Genomic DNA, 18,988 nt, shown 5'->3' on the forward strand with positions numbered 1-18,988 from the left:
TGTGGGTGGGTGGGGCAGGGGAGAGATTTCTGGCAGAAAACTCCAAAGACTCGGAGCAGGAGAAGGAGAAGTCGGTGCAGAGCCTTAAATGCAGCTTTCCCCACGCCTCCCTGCTCCCAGCTGCACCTCCTCCCCCGGCAGGGCAGGAGACAGGGAATGGGGCCATGCTCAGCTCATCCCCCGGGGCTTCTCCCTCTGCTCAGGGACAGGAGTCGTTCCCTGCTGCACCCTGCGCTCTCTCCCGGCCGAGACTTCTCCAGGAACTTCTCGGAGCGGAGTCCATCCCCTGGGCACAGCCCCCTCCGAGTGCTGCAGCGTGGGTCACTGTGCCACGGGCTCAGTCCTGCCAGGACAGGCTGCTCCAGCGGGGCCCCTCTGCCCGCGGGCTCACAGCCTCCTCTCAGGCATCGCCGAGCTCCAGCCCGGCTCCTCCAGGGGCTGCAGGGGATCTCTGCATCCCCATGGACCTGCAGGGGATCTCTGCATCCCCATGGACCTGCAGGGGATCTCTGCACCCCCACGGACCTGCAGGGGGATCTCTGCATCCCCATTGTAATATATGTTGTGGAATAATTCGTGCTTATGAAAAATATACATCAAGTCAGTTGTGCTTGTACAAAAAGATTCTTAAAGTTTTAAATGACCAGTGGCTGCAGCCGGGGCTGGAGACACCACAGTTGGCAGAGAAAGAAAGACCTAATTTACAAATGAAAAAAGGTAGCTTGGTGCAGAGATGGGCCCTTTCCGGGGAAAATCCAGGAGAGTCCCAACGTTTAACCCCTGGTCTGCTGGGGAGCCACGACAGTGTGTCCCATTCCCATCCTTTACATGCTTGGACCAATACATAAACTGCTTTCCTATTTCCTTTTTTATCTTTTTCAACACTTTCTCCTTGTCATCTCTTTGCCAACATCAGTTTGAGTAATTTAGTTTTCCACAAACTCCTCCTTTTTCTGCTAACAGATAACCTGATCCCATCTCCTGGTGAAATGTGTTCCTCATTTCAGTGGCTTGGTCGGCAGGAAGGTCAGGAGCTGGAGCTGTCTCGTTGGTTCTTATTCCGAGGACAGCTTGTAATCTAATGATGCCTTAGAAATGATAAATGGTTTCTCTGTCTCCTGATAGGAATTTGTGAAAAATGCTGATCATTTGGTTTTTAGAATTTTAAAAGTTTACTAATAATAAAATGGTGAAAAAAATAGGAATAGAATTAGACTGATAAAAATTTAGAGTTAGGACAATTACAAGACAATAAAAAGGAAAGAATATCTGAGGTCCAGATGCTCTCAGGCACTTAAGCCAAGAGGAATGTACCTTGTGAATGAAGGAATCACCCCTAAAACAATACACTGTTGCATATTCATATATCCTTTATGGTTATACATACATTCTATTTGAAACAAAAAACTCTCGTCTCTTGTATGTCAACTGCTTTCTTTAATTCCCACGGGGTCTTCAAGTCTGAGCCAGGCATGAAGAAATCAGCTTCTTCTAATAAGAAAACCATAAATTGCTCTTCTCTGGAGGATTTGCGTGTTCCTTGAAACGAGTATCTCATTCCTTAAACACCCCCCCCACACACACATACATAGTTTCTTTTTTAACTACTAAAGCTTCATTTTATCTACAAAGCTACATTTACCATACTGTTATATGCAGCAGATATAATTGGCTCCATTTCTAATATGATATATGTGATATTGAATATTTGTTAGATTTGTTAGAACACTCTAACACTCTACACGTTTGTATTAGGATTCCCCCCCTCCCTCGCAGGTGAGACCGGGTGTATATTGGAAACTGATGTACAAGTAAGAAGGTGCGGCTCCCCAGGAGATGGGCCATGGCTGGGGAGATACAGGAACCCCCGGTGCTGATCCTTGCCTGAAGGACCCGAGATGGATATCATGGAAATCCTTGGGCAGACACAGGTGAATGCAGCGTTCCCTCCCGTAAATTTCATCAAGGGATTCAACAAACTCCAGACACTGTTCTCCCTCATCACCAAAGCAGAAAATCTTATTAACATGTGGACTCTTAATGGAAGAAAAGACTGACTGCTGAAATCTTGGCCTCAGGCAGAATTTTCCCTATAAAAACTGCTTGTGCCAGGATGGAGGTGTGTGGGCTTAGAGGAAAACCTCTGCTGAGGCTGACCTCTTTGTTGAACACCCAGGGCCGACCCCGGGCTCGGCTCTGTTCTTTCCTTGTGGCTGGCCTAGATAGAATTTGATTGCAAAATAAATATTTTATTTTTTCATATTAATTTGGCTGGACAAATTTTCATTTATAACAGTTGTAACACATAAAAGGAAGAATCCCCATTTCTTCCACCATCCCATCCTCAATACATTACCCCACCAGTTAGTTTTTAACACTGTTTTCCCATTTTTGGATTGGTGTCTGGGTTATTTTTTTCTAGGATGACCTCCCCATTGTCATCTATTTTCAACAGTCTGATATATTAAACTTTCCATAAACACCCCGTTCATTAGCCAATAAACAGTCTAAAGCCAACCTATTCTAGTACACTGCAGTTTTTCCCCTTTTTGCCTGCAGGTACTCAATTTGGGTGGGTCTGTGGCTGTTGACATGGGTGTGTGTACCAAAAAGGAGCTTTGGTTTCTTTCCATGTAATACTTTCTGTAGCATTTGTGACATGATCTTGCTTGTATCTCAGAAGGGAAAAGACAACAAATGGGAGACAGAAACAGGAATGACAGAGGTCTGGCATGGCTTATACCCCCACCTCCCCTGCCTGTGGGGCTGCTGCCCACAGCAGGTACGTGTGATCTTCTCACTGGTGAGTACAGTGCTCAATCCAGGCTTGCCCTCTGTTTCCCTTGTCACTCCTTTTTGCTGATTTTTCTATGCAAGTCCTTTTCAACACTCCTTTGGTGTGTTTTGGTGTTGTCCATTTTAGATGTGATAGTCCATTCCTCACGTTTCTTCACAAGTCCTCTGCCTCTGTTTCCCACTTTCTCTAACAACCTGAATACCACGTTCTTTCAACTACTCAAAAAGTCCTTTCTCTCAATATACTATTCAACACAATCCACCTGCCTCCAAGGAGATAAAGTAAAGCTCAAAATAAACAATCTACATTATATATACTTCCATTCATCTACATTTACTCACTTTTATTTTTCACTCACTTTCACATACAAGGTACCTTTTACTTTCAAACAGTCTACATTACATATCTACACCCTGAGTGCTCATGGAATGTTAATCCATCAACCCAGCAGGTTTAATCCTGGATGTCTCTCAACCCAGCAGAATTTTAGGTGTTACTGTTTTCCAACCCCAGATCCCCTTGGACATTTTTAACCTTCAGTCCAGCTGTGTTGTCCAACCCCAGATCCCCTTGGGCATAACCTCAACACGCAACCCTGAGTGCTCTTGGAATGCAAATCCCCCAACCTCTGGAAGGAGCCCCCAGAAAACAAACCCCCACGGCTCCTCCCCACCCACCTGATTTGGGAAGAACTTTCTCTGAGAGAAGTGGAAAAGAACCTGTTTATTTAACTAACAAAACAATCCCCAGCACTAAAAAAAATGAACAACACCAGATGACAACAAAACTCTTTCACCACTCTGAAGAGATGACAAATCCAGGAAGTCTCTCCTGGGGGTGGTCGCCCGGGTCTGGGCACTGGGGATTGCTCTGGGCACTGGGGATGGCTGCTGCAGATCACAGAGCGCAGGCTCCCGGTGCTCCTCGGGGTTCCCAGGTCCCAGTCCAGAGCAGGTTGGATGGTATTCAGGAAAGGGAAAGGGAAAGAAACAGTCCAGGGAAAAAATTGGAATGCCTAGTTAAACTAACTAACAGGAAAAAGCAAAGGCAGGAGCGGAAGCAAGAGCAAGCAAACAAAGCCAGCAAAAGCAAGCCAAGCCAGCCCGCACAAGCCTCTTGTAGAGAACAGACCATGGGGGGAGGTGAGCCGGCTGATAACAAGACAAAACAAACCTTCACTTTCAGAGTCAGTTCTGAGAGCACAGAACAGAATATCAAACATGAACAGAACCCACGATTGGGGATACAAACACCAGAACCTCACCCTGGGACACCTGGGTTTCCACATCAGCAGGAGACAGTTCCTTCCAGTCGAAGGGTCAGCGGCAGGGTCCTCATCACACCCGTTCCTTAAATGTTATCTGGCCATGCAGACGGTTTTAGCTACTTCCACAAGTACTTTAAATCAACACTGGCTGTTTCACAAATACCTCTGAGTTATTACTGTCAGTTAGTTACAAAAATAAAAGCATTAGTTATTATTTCACAACTACAGCTACTTCTGCAAAAGTTAACATTCTAATGCACAAACCATGGCATCCACTTCAATATTTTGCAAAAGCCAAAAGTAGTATGTATGTTTTTCACACTGTGCACAAACTAAACTATCATCCAAGAATGATGTTCTGAGGATATGAGCTACTCAGGGGCCAGGGCATTGGCCACAAAAAGCTGACAAATTATGTTACAGCAAAAGCAGTTAAAAGTGATTACAAGCTGTTCTGTATCAAAATCGTTGTGATTAAGAATAAGTTGCAGAAGTCAAGACATAAGAGCAAAAGCCACCAACTACATAGTTCCCTATAACAAACCCAGGGCAGGTGTTTCCCTTGCAGGGAGCCCTGGGGCCTTCCCCGGGCCCCTTCTGCCCTCTGGCAGAGCCGGTGGCATTTTCCAGCACACGCAGTTTGTAACCAAGAGTCGGGTGCAGCCCAGAAGGCTCCGAGCGCCTCCTCCCAGGCTGACTCTGCAGATTCGAGGCTGCTCTGGGCTCTGCCAGGGCTCTGCTGGGGCTCAGCTCTGGGCCAGGCTGGGCCCGCTCTCCCCTCACATTGCTCCGGGCAGCCGAGTCACAGAGGGAGGAGGAAGGGACACCTCAAGGGACTTGAGGTTTAAAAGAGTTTTTATTCAAAAAACTGCCATACCAAACAGGCTGTCATAAGAGCCGTAACAAACAGGCTGTCCTAACTACCATAACCAACTAGCACTGCTAACTACCATCACTAATTAGTTGTCCTCACTAACTACTGTAACTAAAAGCTGTCCTCCAGTGCTTCATCTCCTCCGCTGCTCCCTCAGTTGCTTTGCTGCGGTGATCAGAGGGGTCAGGCTGGAGAGAGGCTTGGCTGATGATAAAAATGGGTGCTGCCCAAAAAATAAAAAAGAAAGATATGAACTGTTACTGTCCAGAGCCAACTTCCTCACAGGCTCTGTTGCAACAGAACAAAGGGAAATGGTCTGAAACTCAGGAGAGGGAAGCAGGCTCAGGTTAGATCAAAGGCAGAATCTTTTTGCCAGGAGTGGGGAAACACTGACAGAAGGTGCCCAAGGGATGTGGGAGGTGCCTCCTCCCTGGGAACATCCAAGCTCAGGCCAGGCAGGGCTCTGAGCACCGGACCTGCCTGAAGATGGCCCTGCTCCTTGTGGGGCACCAGGGGCAGATGCCCTCGAAAGGACCCTGCCAAGCCAAACCCGGCGAGGATTCTGCTTGCTTTGCGTGTGGAACGCAGCGAGGCTGGAGACTATCGGAGGGGCCCCAGCAGAAAACCCCTCCCTGGCGCTGCTGCTTCCCCTCGGCCGCTCGGCATTCACCTGCAGCAGCTCCTGGGCAGACCAGCGCTGCTCCTCGTCCGGCTCCAGGCTGCACTCGAGGAAGTCCCGCAGCAGAGCCGACAGGCGCCGGGGCTCCTGCAGCTGCGGGGTCCCGTTGTGCCGGATCAGAGCGCGAGCCTGCAGGAAAAGCAACCTCAGCGCTCTGCCAGCTTCCTTCCCACCCACAGGTGCTCACAGCGACCCCGGGTTATCAGGACCACCTCCAGGGGCACTTTCCTCCCTGGCAGAGATGCTGCTCACAGCTCATTGTCCTGTGCTAACCAAAAAACCCAAACCCTGGTGCTGCCACAGCCATTGGAAAGAGCTGATGCACTTGCTTCACATTTTCAGGTCATCCTCACAGACAGAAGAGCTGGAACAGCATAAATCCCAAAGCAAATTGTTGCTGGAGACTGCAGAATATTTGTTTGTGTTGAGACTCGAGTGCTCTGGGAATTCCCTTCCCCAGGTGCAGAAACCTCCAGCTGCTGCTCCCAGTGCAGGGTCACCCTGTGCTCACAGGGCTCTGCAGCCCCTGGAGAATTTGCCTCTTACCATGGCCCTCGTTTCCTTGAAGTAAGGAGGTTCTCCTTCCACCATCTCGATGGTCACAATGCCAAAGGACCAGATGTCCACCTTGGGGCCATAAGGAGAACTGGTCACAACTTCTGGGGCCATCCAGTGAGCAGTGCCCACCATGGAGCCGCGCTGGTCCTGCTCAGAGCTGAGCTGAGCACAGAGGCCAAAATCAGCTGAGGACAGAAACAAACACTGTCAAAGGCAGCTGGAATGAGGAAACCAAGCACCAAGACGCCCCACTCTCAGTCTGAGAATGCATAGTGAAGTCAGCTGGAAAAGTGCTCAGGGCTGTAGCCAAGGGAAGGTGGAACTGGACCCTTAAAGAAACCCTCAGCTTTTGTGAAGTGGCTTTTACTGATTCCCTTGAAGCTTTAGATTCCAACTCCTGCCCCTCTGGCAGGGCCATACCCAGAGCAAAGCCACCCCTGGCACCCTGCTGCTCTCCGGAGCTCTCTGCAGGGGCAGCCGCTCTCAGCTGGCAGCAGAGGCCGGGCAGTGCCCCCAGCAGCCCTTGTGGGGCTCTGGCCAGCACTGGGAAGCAGCCCCACAGCCGCACCCGGGAGCGCCGTGCCTGGCCAGGAACACCCACCCAGCTTGACAGAGCCGGCCATGCCCAGGAGGATGTTGGAGCTCTTCAGATCTCTGTGGATCACCCGGTTCGCATGGAGGAAATCCAGGCCCTGCAGGCACTGAGAGAGAACAAGAAACACCAGAACAAAAACCAATGGCTGGAATCTATCACACAAGAAAGGACAGGTCGGAATTCTGCCAGCAGCAGCTTTGCTGTGACAGGCCAGGAGTGCAGAGCAGACAGGCTCCAGGCAAACGGTTCAGGGCAAAGCTGAGAACAGCACATCAAATCCAGAACAGACAGAGAGTGCCACAACAGCAGGAAAGAGAGCAAGAACAGAGCAGAAGTGCAGCGATGCTGGCAGGCCGTTCACTGCAGAGGCTCTTTCTTCTCCAGCTCATAAAAACAACAGAGAAACAGAGCCCTGAGCATGGAGCCACTCCTGTTCTCATGCCTCTGTGGAAGGACCATCGTGTCCAAGCCGTGGCAGCCACAGGCAGGATCCCTCACCTCCTGACTGACAGCTGCCATCTCTCCTTCAGCCATGCGTGTCTGTCTGACAACGTCCTGCAAAGTTCCTCCATCCATGTATTCCATCACCAGCCAGAGATCTCCGTCAACAAGGAAGCTGGAAGAGAAAAGCAGTGACATGGAGACGAATGTGCAGTGCTCAATTCCCCCATGGAAAAGCCTGGAGTGGAGTTTTGTTTCCAGGTCACTTGTCCATGAGGACAGAATCTGATGGAGAGACATTCCTGCCAGGCTGCAGAGTCCTTGGAATCTGCACAGTCTAAAGGAGGAGACCCCTGTGAGAAAGGAGAGGCCTTAGATGGCAAGCAGGTGAAAAATGCAGTTTAGCAACAGCCCAGATCAGTGTGGAACCACAACACTGGCCCCCAGCTGGTTCAGCTTCTGAGCTCATCAGTTCCACCATTCCCTGCAGAACAAGGCACCACAACCCCCAGGGTTATCCAGGGGAGGAGGCCGTGCAGCACTTGGGACAAAAGCAATCAGAAAACCTTTCAGAAAGTCCCTTCAGAAACAGGCAAGGCCAGTGCAAAATGGGCAAATGAGGCATTTCTGGAAACAAGGCCCTGGTTTTCCTGGCATCTGCAGCAATAGAAAAGGGCTGGGAAGAAGAAGCCAAGGGAAATAATTTCTGCTGTGGTTTATCAGCACTTGTTGTAAGACACAGAAAACGGGGTCAGCTTGAAGGAAAAAACAAACCAAAGTAACCAAAGCACACGGAGGGAGCGAACTGCCAGGCTGCTGTTTTGGGAAGATACGGCTGGGTCAGGCATTTTCAAAACAGGCTACAGACTACGGGTGCCAGGAAAGGTTAAGGCAGGGCCCGTGCACGGGGTGAGGCCTGGAGCACTCACCTGTCCAAAGAGTTGACAATGTTGGGGTTCTTCTTGTCCTTCAGGAGCAGGAGCTCATTCACAGCGCGTTCCCCGTTCTGCCCTCTGAGACTCATTTTCTTTATGGCCACCTGAGGGGACATTGCAGACCTTTAACTGGAGGAGTCTGTGGCAGGAGGCCACAGCCAACACGGGGCGAGGCTTTTTGGAGCGATGGAGCCGGGCTGTGCCAAACTGCCCTGGGATGGGCACCAGAGCTCAGCAAGGGCCACTCCCACAGCCCATTGCTCTGCTCGCTGGGGCTGCTTACAGGACACACGGCCAGAGACATTTGGCCTTGCAAGCCCTGCAGAAATGGCCCCTCAGCTGTCAGCCTCCAAGCTCTAACCACATTCTCTGCACCTACAGTCTTCTCAAATGGCCTCAACACTCTCATTATTATTCAAACACATTTTGCAAGCAGGAGGTAATTCTGGTTCTGTGAAAACAGAGCAAAACAGACAGTAACCCTTTAGCAATTCTATGGGATTTGGCCATGATTTCAGATGCAGCTGCTTTGTTTGGGATTGCACAACAAAGCAAACACACACATCCATTGCTCAGGTGATCCCTGTCACAGGCTGTCACTGACCCCAGACCCAAACAACTGCAGGGTTTAGGAGAGAGCTTTGCCCTGGACATTCATCTTCTCATTTCTCTCCCTCTCTCTCTGTGGACAGCTGAAGTGGAACTAAAGCCCCAAATTGAGCCCAAGCAGGACCTCTCCCTAATTAGGCCTTGAGGTACCCTTTGAAGATGAAAGGCAGGATGGAAAAACTGCTAAATAGTGTTCCTGTCTGAGGCTGGGGTGAAGATAAATTGGGCCTCAGTCTCCAGCACTGATGCATTCACACTTTTAGATGTGAAGAGCAAGCCAGCGTGTCCTGCTCTGACAGACACCGCTGCCCTCCTTGCATCCCTTTGGGCACTCCAGAAGGACCAAGTGTGTCCCAGCTGTGCTCTGCAGGCTGACACTGCTCTGCCTTCAGAGGAGCAGCCTGTGCAGGAAAGCTCTGCTGGCCCCCAGAGCTCCAGCCACAGCTCCCAGCAGAGGGGAGAGCCCTGGAGAGCTGCCAGATGTGCATATTTCCTAAAATGTGAATATCGATCTAATATTGATCTCCAACTGAGACAGACAAAAACTCTCTAAGTGTTTAAAGTTAGAAAGTGTATGTTTATTGAGACAGCCAGGCAGTACGTGGGATAATTCCCTAATACACACTGCAAAAATCACAGGTATTACAAAGCTTTTTTATTTACAGAAGTCTTGAATACACAAAATATGAATGCATATTCATATCCCTGTCACTTCCTCTGCTCCGCTTCACATGCTAATTGGCAAAAAGGCAATTAAGCATGTGTGGTTCTGTTCCCTGAAATGACTCGGGGGTCCATTTTGGGGAGGGATCTCCAAAATGAAGAAGTAAAATAAGTCTTCCTCGTTCTGACCTTTCTGCCTTTCCCATGCACACGTGACAAATGAATCCTTGCCGTTTCCCTGTGCTTAATGGATTCCTAAAGAATGGGAAGTCTGCAACTTTTTTTATCATCTTCACTTTTGGCCCTGGCCCACACTGGGAAGGAGTCAGATAAACCCGTGTGGGCATTTCCCTTCCCAAGGGGCTCCTGGGGAGACAAAGGAGACAAGAAGGATTCCCCATCTCGTGACAGTCCCTTTTTTCCTTCAGTAGCCCTATTGCAGTCACTGCATACAAGAGTTTACTTGATCCCTTTGGTGCCAGGGAGCACCCAGAACTTGAACCTCGCTGGATCCAGCCCTGTCTGCCTATCACAGAGGGAAAAGATAAAGAACCTGGGTGGGGGTTGAGCCAAAATGGCATTTTGCCACTTCTGATCTGCTCCCAGCTTTTGCAGCAGGGCAACAACCCCATCGCTGCAAACCACTCCCTTTTGCAAGGCACACGTGGACCTCGCTGGCAGCTCAGGGCTCCTGAAGGGGCTGCTGCAGTTGGCAACTGGAGCTGTTGTTGAACTTTCCACATTGCTTAACCCCCCCTGCCAAATGCCATCAACTGCCTGAGGAAAGACACAAAAATATTACCCTGGAGGAAGTGGGGCCAAAAGCTTGGAAAAGGATGAAAGAAATGTTCTGATGATGACAATGTCAAAAAAACACAATTTATTTTTGATAGCAAATGAGTACCCACAGCCCTCCAGCCCTCCCAGACTGGCAGGCCGAGCGGGGCCGTTTCCATGGTGTGAGGAGCTGGCAGCCTGCAGAGAGAAACCAGAGAGCCACGGTCAGTCACAGAAGGCTCCTGTGCCCCTGTCCCACCACGGCCTGTGCCTGGGCCAGGCTCCTGTGTGCTCAGAGCCCAAACCCCCCAACCCATTCTCCGTTTTTAGAGAAGGGCAGAGTGGTAAGCCACATTCCATCTCCTCTGCTGAAGCACAGCCCAGCAGCCTCCTCAGAAGCTGCAAGGGCGGGATGCCCGTGTGCCTGGTTTCCTGGCTCCCCGGCAGACCAGGGGTTAAACGTTGGGAGTCTCCTGGATTGTCCCCGGAAAGGGCCCATCTCTGCACGGAGACACCTTTTTTCATTTGTAAATTAGGTCTTTCTTTCTCTGCCAACTGTGGTGCCTCCAGCCCCGGCTGCAGCCACTGGTCATTTAAAACTTTAAGAATCTTTTTCTACAAGCACAACTGACATGATGTATATTTTACAAAAGCACGAATTATTCAATAACATATATTACAATGAGACCGCAGAGATCACCTGCAGGTCCATAGGGATGCAGAGATCCCCCTGCAGGTCCATAGGGATGCAGAGATCCCCTGCAGGTCCATGGGGATGCAGAGATCCCCCTGCAGGTCCATGGGGATGCAGAGATCCCCTGCAGGTCCATGGGGATGCAGAGATCCCCTGCAGCCCCTGGAGGAGCCGGGCTGGAGCTCGGCGATGCCTGAGAGGAGGCTGTGAGCCCGCGGGCAGAGGGGCCCCGCTGGAGCAGCCTGTCCTGGCAGGACTGAGCCCGTGGCACAGTGACCCACGCTGCAGCACTCGGAGGGGGCTGTGCCCAGGGGATGGACTCCGCTCCGAGAAGTTCCTGGAGAAGTCTCGGCCGGGAGAGAGCGCAGGGTGCAGCAGGGAACGACTCCTGTCCCTGAGCAGAGGGAGAAGCCCCGGGGGATGAGCTGAGCATGGCCCCATTCCCTGTCTCCTGCCCTGCCGGGGGAGGAGGTGCAGCTGGGAGCAGGGAGGCGTGGGGAAAGCTGCATTTAAGGCTCTGCACCGACTTCTCCTGCTCCTGCTCCGAGTCTTTGGAGTTTTCTGCCAGAAATCTCTCCCCTGCCCCACCCACCCACAGGGCTTCGGGCAGGTTTCCCTTTAGGGGGGAAATCAAAGCGAAGCACTGATGCGCTAACGAGGGGCAGGAGAAGTGAGGCTCCTGGGCTTCCCGCAGAGGCGGAGGCACGGGAGGCGCAGGGCCGGGAAAGCCGTGGCGGGAGGCGCGGAGAAGTTTGTTTGTGTGGGCAGCTCAATCCCGGCTCGGCCCGGGCCCGTGCCGGGGCTGTTCCTCATCTCCGGCTTTCCCCTCACGCAGCCCGGGGGCGCCGAGAGCGCGGGGCGAGGCGGGGCCGTGCGCAGAGCCCGCCCCGAGCTCGCTGCCATTGGCCGCCGGTGCCGTCAGTCGCGGTTGCGGCGCGCTGATTGGTGGGAGCGGGGCGCGGCGCGGCCCCGGCGGCGGGCTGAGGGCGGCCGTGGCCGCGCAGCGCCGCCATTGGCCGAGCGGCTGCGCGGGCCCGGCAGCGGCGGCAGCGGCCGGAGCGCGGTGAGGCGGCGGCGGCGGAGCTCGGAGGCGGCCCCGGCGCAGGTGGGAGCCGCGCTGGGCTCTGCGGGGGCTCGGGGCCGGCTGCGGGCGGAGGGGGCGGCAGGGGGCTCCGGCGGCTCGCCGGTGCCGTGTCCGGCCCGTGCCGGCCCCGGGCTGAGGGCGCTGCGGGAGCGGCTGCCCGCGGTCTCCTTCCCGCCGGGGCCGGGCAGGAGCCGCTGCCGGAGCAGCGCTGGCTCGGCCCGGCTGCTGTGGGTAGGACAGAGGGGCTGCCCCGCGGCCGGGAGCGGGCGGGGAAATTCCCGTCGCCGGAGGTTCGTGTGCCCGGCGGAGAGCGAGGAGTCCTGTCAAAGTGACTTTATTGCCGAGCAGGGGCAGAGGCCGTGGGGCATTTGCCGTGCGCTCTCTGCCGTGCTTGTAGTCCGCAGCCTCCTTTTTATCCTCATTTTCCCGGCCGCATCTCCCTCTGCCTTTGCCCACCGGCTGAGTTCCTTGGAAGGTTCCGACTTCCCGATGCGCCTGGAGCCTGTCCTCGTTAATGTGCACCCTCCTTTTGTAGAACAGCCGATATTCATGGCTCTGTTAAGTCTTTGTTCTTCTCCTCGAAGTTCGGGAATGTAGCGGGACTTTGAGCAGCTGTCTGGGTCAACTTGTAACATTTATTGGACCTGATGGTTTCTCCCCTTATCTACAAGTGCCCGGCCCTATCTCCAGGCAGATTCACTCCTTGACTTTTGTTTTGTTCTTCCCGGGTCCTCTTTGGTTTTGGGATTATTCTCACTGCCCTCATTCCCTGTCCTTTTGTAGCCGTTTGTGGATCAGGAGGCCTGGCTGCCACCTGCCTGCCCTGGCTCAGCTGCTGGATGAGCTGCACTGCCAAGGTGTGGAGCATGGTAAAAAGATGAGAGTTGCTGCAGCACAGAAGAGGAGAAGCAGCATTCGTTTGACCCCTGGTCTGCTGGGGAACCGGGGAACCGTGTCCCATTTCCATCCTTTCCATGTTTGGACCAGTACATAAACTACTCTCCTATTTCCTTTGTTAGCTTTTTTAGCAGTTTTCTCTTGTCATCTCTTTGCCAATATAAGTTTGAGTCATTTACTTTTCCACAAACTCCTATTTTTTCTGCACACAGATAATCTGATCCCATCCCCTGGTGAAATGTTGTGTTCCTCATTTCATGGCTTGGTCGGCAGGAAGGTCAGGAGCTGGAGCTGTCTGGTTGGTTCTTATTCTGAGGACAGCTTGTAAGCTAATGATGCCATTGAAATGATAAATGGGTTCTCTGTCTCCTGATATGAATTTGTGAGAAAAGCCAATCACTTGGTTTTTAAATTAGAAGTATAATAGTAATAAAATGGTTAAAAAAAAAGGAATACAATTAGACTAATAAAAATTTATAGTTAGGACAATTGCATGACAATAAAAAGCAAAGACTTACAGATGTCTGGATGCTCTCTTGGGCACTTAAGCCACAACAAGCATACCTTGTGAATAAAGGAATCACCCCTAAAAAAATACACTATTGCATATTCATATATCCTTCATGGTTATGCATACATTCTATTTCAAACAAGAAACTGTGTCTGTTGTATGTCAACTGTTTTTTTTAATCCCCACGGCATCCTCCAGAAATTAACTAGAAATTAACTTCTACTAAGAAAACCATAAATTCCTCTTGTCTGGACAATTTATGTGTTCCTAGAGTGAATTTAGTTGTTCTCATTCCTTAAAGCTACATTTACCATACTGTTAAAATGTTAATACAGCACAACTAATCAATATAACATAATACATATAGTAACTGTCTGCACAGAGCCATATAACATGCATTTTCCACAAAATAATTTTGTTTCCCAGGGGCTGGTCCATGGTGTTGTAGGATTTGTTCTGGTGGCCGTTCATCTTTTCCCCATGTTTGGGCACTCCCTCAAACTGGGGCTGCATCAATTGACCATTTTTTTTCTTACTCCTGAACTTGTTATAGCAAAAGCCCAGTGCTCTGATACACCCTGTACAGCACAGACAGTGACAGCAGATGTTGGAGTGGGCAGAGGGATGATCCCCCCCTTATTTTAGTGAAGTTTTCCCAACATTCTCCATTTGCTGTTTCCCTTTGCAGCTTCAGCCATTTCTGTTGCAGAGTCAGAGATCCTCAGCATGGGCTCTGCCTTCAGCTGTGCAGATTCCATCTGTGCAAGCAGGCAGAGCTTGGGGTGAGGGGCAGAGGGAATCAGCCAATTCCTGCCCCAGGCAAGAAGAGCCAGGTACATTGTCCCCACTTTGCCCCAGCAGTGTTAATTTGCATTTCTGAAGCTCCTCCTGGGTGCCTGGAATGCAGCTTCTCTTCCACAGCAGCCTTCAGCAGCCTCACTTGTGCCCCCCCCAGAACCTGCTGCTTTTTTTTTCCCCTTCAAATCATCTATTTATTGTTTATGAGTTAAAGGGTCACTTTTAAATCTCATCTAGTTTTGTAAATTTTGAAAAATTTCAATAATTTTGTTTTTAAAATTTTATAAGTATCATAATAATAAAATGGTTATAAAAATAATAATACAATTAGAGTAATACATTTTGGAGTTAGGACAATTACAAGACAATAAAAAGCAAAGAATTACAGACGTCCCAAGAAAAGCATGACTTGTGAACAAAGGAATCACCCTTAAACCAATACACTTGTTGCATATTCATACATCCTTCATGGTTATGCACACATTCTATTCTAAACAAGAAACTCTGTTGTATGTCAACTGTTTCCTTTAATCCCCTGGTGTCTTCAAGTCTGAGCAAGGCCTGAAGAAATTATCTTCTTCTGATAAGAAGCCATAAATTCCTCTCCTTTGGAAGATTTAGGTGTTCTTGGAAGGGAGCATCTGATTCCTAAAAAGAACTCCCCCCACATACATAATCTCTATTTTAACATTATGTTGTAACCTAAAACTACACTTAACACAATACGTAAGGGAATTAATACAGCATAACTTTCTAACATTACATATATATTATATATATATATACATATATATTATTCATTGTAACATTTGCGAAAAGCCAATCTTAAATATGCATTTTTCACAATCCCGCCTCTTAATCATTATAATTAATTTGGTTTGAGCAATATTTCTTATCCTCTTGTATTCTTTGGACTCTGTTGGTAATCAAATAAAACATGGGATTAAACAAAGAAGAAATGTCAAAACACTTGTAACACGTAAAAGGAAGAATCCTAATTCCTAATTTCATCCCATTCTCAATACATTACCTCACCTGCTAGTTTTTAACATTATTTTCCCATATTTGGACTGATACCTGGGTCATAATTTTTTTCTGATATCCTTTTTTTTTTCCAGGATGACATCCTCATTGCCATCTATTTTCAACAATCTGTACACCCCATTCTTTAGCCAATAAATAGCATAAAGCCAACATATTTTAACACACTGCAGGTGATGTTTGGCTTTGCAGACTCAATATTAATTCCAATGCCTGAGCAGCTTTGTTTATTATCTTCTCTATATCTGCTTGGAGTCATTTAATATGACTCAGGATATAATTTGGGGTTAATACAGAGCTAGACTGCTGTGCTTGTTTTACCTTTTGTTTACTAATTGTCTCTTTACCGAATCATGGACTATATTTCTAAGATCAAATGTAAAACAAATCCATCTCTCTCCTTTTGGACATTCCATGCCCCAAGTATTACTACTTTTCCCTAAGTTCTTTGTAATGTGATAATTTTCCCCCTTTTTCCTGCAGGTACTTAATTTGGATGGGTTATAACAGTGGCTGTTGACATGGGGGTGTGTAACAAAAAGGAACTTTGGTTTCTTTACATGTAACACTTTCTGTAGCATTTGTGACACGATCTTGCTGCTATCTCAGAAGGGAAAAGACAACAAATGAGAGACAGAAACAGGAATGACAGAGGTCTGGCATGGCTTATACCCCCACCTCCCCTGCCTGTGGGGTTGCTGCCCACAGCAGGTACGTGTGATCTTCTCCCTGGTGAGTACAGTGCTCAATCCAGGCTTGCCCTCTGTTTCCCTTGTCACTCCTTTTTTACTCATTTCCAGGCAAATTGTTTTTGACACCTTTTAACTGTGGTTTCCCACCATTCCTCAGGTATCTCTCAGTCCACAGGCACTAATAATTCCCATCTACAAAACAGAGTTATTACTTCAGTTGGTTTGGGTTCTCTCTGTCTAGGGGATTGATTCATTACTGATACCTCTTGCAACAAGAACATAGATTTTGTGAACTATAACACCAATTATTCCCATAATTTGAACATTCACTTGTAACCCAGCTAGCGTGTCCAGTATTGGGATGAATCAAATAAAGTATACAGTATAGCACTGATGGCAATTTCCTTTCTTCCCTGTACAAGTCACAGGCTAAGGCCAGACTATAAGAACTCTTTGACTCAAACACTCCCGATCCTCCTGTTTGAAGTGGCAGTGTTCCTCTGCCAAGGAGGTGTCGGAGGCGTCTCAGGGCTTATTCAGGCAGGGCTTAGAACCAGTGATGCAAGCTTTGCCTTATTTCTCAGTTAGGTGTTGTTCTTTGTACCTGCCTTGGATCATGTGGGTCTTCCCAAACCATTACCACCCAGTCCTGGTTGAAAGTCAGTTTGGTATCACCCGGTTTAGATGTGATAGTCCATTCCTCACGTTTCTTCACAAATTCTTTTATTTTGCTGTCATGAATTCACCCTCTTTTCCATGGTTGGGATTCCTGCTTTAGTAGTACCTGGAAAGGACTTCTTAATAGCACAGTGTTAAAAGAAAAACAATACTGCATTAACTTTTACCATTAGTTTTCTTCAAAACTTTCTGGGTTTAACTACAAACTTTTTCTATAGCTGCTTCTTCTTCTTGTATCCAGCTGTGCTAATTCCTGCAGAGGCCAATTCTTCTTCCTGTGAGCTATAAGTAGTTAAAAAAAGACTAGCCCAAATTTAACACAAGATGTATCACATCTCTTGGGTTTTTGCTTTTTAGGCAACATCTAACTGTTTTAGTCTTACAGACCCATTCTTCAGAGCAAAACCCTCCTTTGCTTCACAACAAAAATCAGAAGGAAAAAAAAAGAAGTCTTGTTTAAAAAAATAAAGCACATTGTGAGAGTCATCTATCTCTGCTTTGATCTTATCTCTATTGGTGGTCCTGCTCTCCCTGTTTTTCACAGCTTTGGTTTTGGCTCTGTCCTTACTCACTCCCCTCCCCTTGTTGTCACTCTGTCTAGCAGGAATGGGGGAGAATTTACAAATAGCGACGGTATGGGGACTTTGGGGTGTATTTCGCTCTCCCTCTCTGTCTCTTTTTCTTTCTCCCTTTCTCTCTCTTTCGCTCTCTTTTTCTCTCTTCATATTTCAACATCCACATTCCAATATCAGTCCACTTTCTAACATTAGTCCTACATCCTGGAGAGGTGAGTCTGCCAATCACCTCTCCCCCCCTTTTTCAACTTCCTTACAAATTAAACTACTTTTGTTATGTGTGTTCTGCAGGCCTGTAATTCACAGCACCCTCCACCAAGGGCTACCAGCTACCCACAGCTGACAGTGCTAAAACTAAAGACTTATTTTGCTGTCACAATTTTCCATTCACAAGCTTGGAAGGGTTGTAGGAACAAGGTAAACCACAACTTACTTCCAAAGTGACCTTGCCTGCACTAAAAAATTTAAGGCAATCCTTGTTCATGCAATATAATTTGCAAAGAAGCCAAGGTTTGATTTGGGAAGGGCATCTGAGGACACAGAGCATGAGTTTTACCAATCTATAATTTGAAGAGGGAATAGACAAAATGTGGATACAGTGGGGGAGACAGCAAGTAAGGAATTTATCTCTGCAATACTCTCTTTTTGACTGCCAGGAAACACTCTCTGAAGAGGTTTCTACCGTACAAACAATAACTGGATGGGAAGAGGCACTCCTGAATTTAAGCTTTGATGTCAAAATAGGAAACTGCCCCTGAGCACTGCAGTGCTGGAGCACCCTGCCTGCAAACTCACCAGAGGCAAGCCACTGCTGCCACGCTGCAGGGCTGCCTGCAGCACAGAGGGAATCATGGCCAAGCCCTCCCTGCAGGCCTGGGTAATGCACACAAGGAATCACAATTGCTTCATAGCTCTCTAACTCATTCAAGAAATAGGAAACTGTAGTAAACAGAGATCTCCCTCACCATCTTTTTCATATGTGTGTGTCACACACCCACTGTGATTCTGAAAGTAACAAATTAACAGCTTGCATTAGAAGATACTGAAATTTTTCTTCATCTAGCTTTGTAGGTTCCCTTTTCTATATGTAGCCAACTCCCATTCTGGGAAAAAATGAGCACTATTTTTTTACAAGTGTTTTGTATGCACAATTTTATTTGCTGTTCTAGATACACTGCAAGTAGTTAGCACTTCCAGAAAAACTAGCAAACAAACAAAACAAAAAAACTAAGAAAGCCGAACACATTTGGGTACATGAAAAAGGACTGGTTGGAAGGAAAAATATTTCTCATTGACTTACCAAGCAGCTGGTATTACCTTTAGTTTAACTTGACACACTGAGAGCACTTGATTGAATAGCCTGCATTGACTCAAATTAATAGCAGGTTTTGCTATGTCACAGCTCTAAACTAGTTTTTCAATCCTAGGGTACAGTAAGTTATGTATTTCAAGATAAAAATCACAGTGCAAATTGGAAGAAATTTCATACTGCATGAGGTGTGCATGCAATTAATTTACCTCCAAAAGTCAGTTTATGACTTTCCTCTACCAGGATTGCAGAAGTTGCTGTAGCTTGAATACACACTGGCCAGCCTTGATTTACTGGATCCCACATCTTTGATAAATAAGCCACGGGTCTCTTTACTCCTCCCCACTCTTGAAACAAAACCCTATTTTGAACTACCCCCTTTTCTTCATTTACATACAGATGAAAGGGTTTTGCTAGTGCAGGTAAGCTTAAAGTTGATATTGGGGCTAGTTTTAACTTCATTTTTCTTAGTTTTTCATTATCCTTTTTGGTCCATTTTATATCGTCTCCCTTT

The 18,988-nt window shown here is 48.2% G+C and overlaps 1 protein-coding gene and 1 long non-coding RNA gene across 2 annotated transcripts in view; one reads left to right on the forward strand and one right to left on the reverse strand.

The window, feature by feature from the left end:
* LOC110468027 (uncharacterized) overlaps positions 1 to 18,988 on the forward strand; it is a 619,922-nt gene that overhangs the window by 283,350 nt on the left and 317,584 nt on the right. The gene's annotated exons all lie outside the window — the stretch shown is intronic.
* Positions 4,902 to 5,693, reverse strand: LOC144247653 (uncharacterized). Its single transcript, XR_013341247.1, has 2 exons — positions 5,609 to 5,693; positions 4,902 to 5,161 (listed from the first exon to the last, which is right to left on the reverse strand). It is a non-coding gene; the product is annotated as an uncharacterized LOC144247653 (long non-coding RNA).

This window comes from Lonchura striata, chromosome 29 (genome assembly GCF_046129695.1).
Source record: "Lonchura striata isolate bLonStr1 chromosome 29, bLonStr1.mat, whole genome shotgun sequence".
In the NCBI taxonomy this organism is placed as follows: Eukaryota; Metazoa; Chordata; class Aves; order Passeriformes; family Estrildidae; genus Lonchura; species Lonchura striata.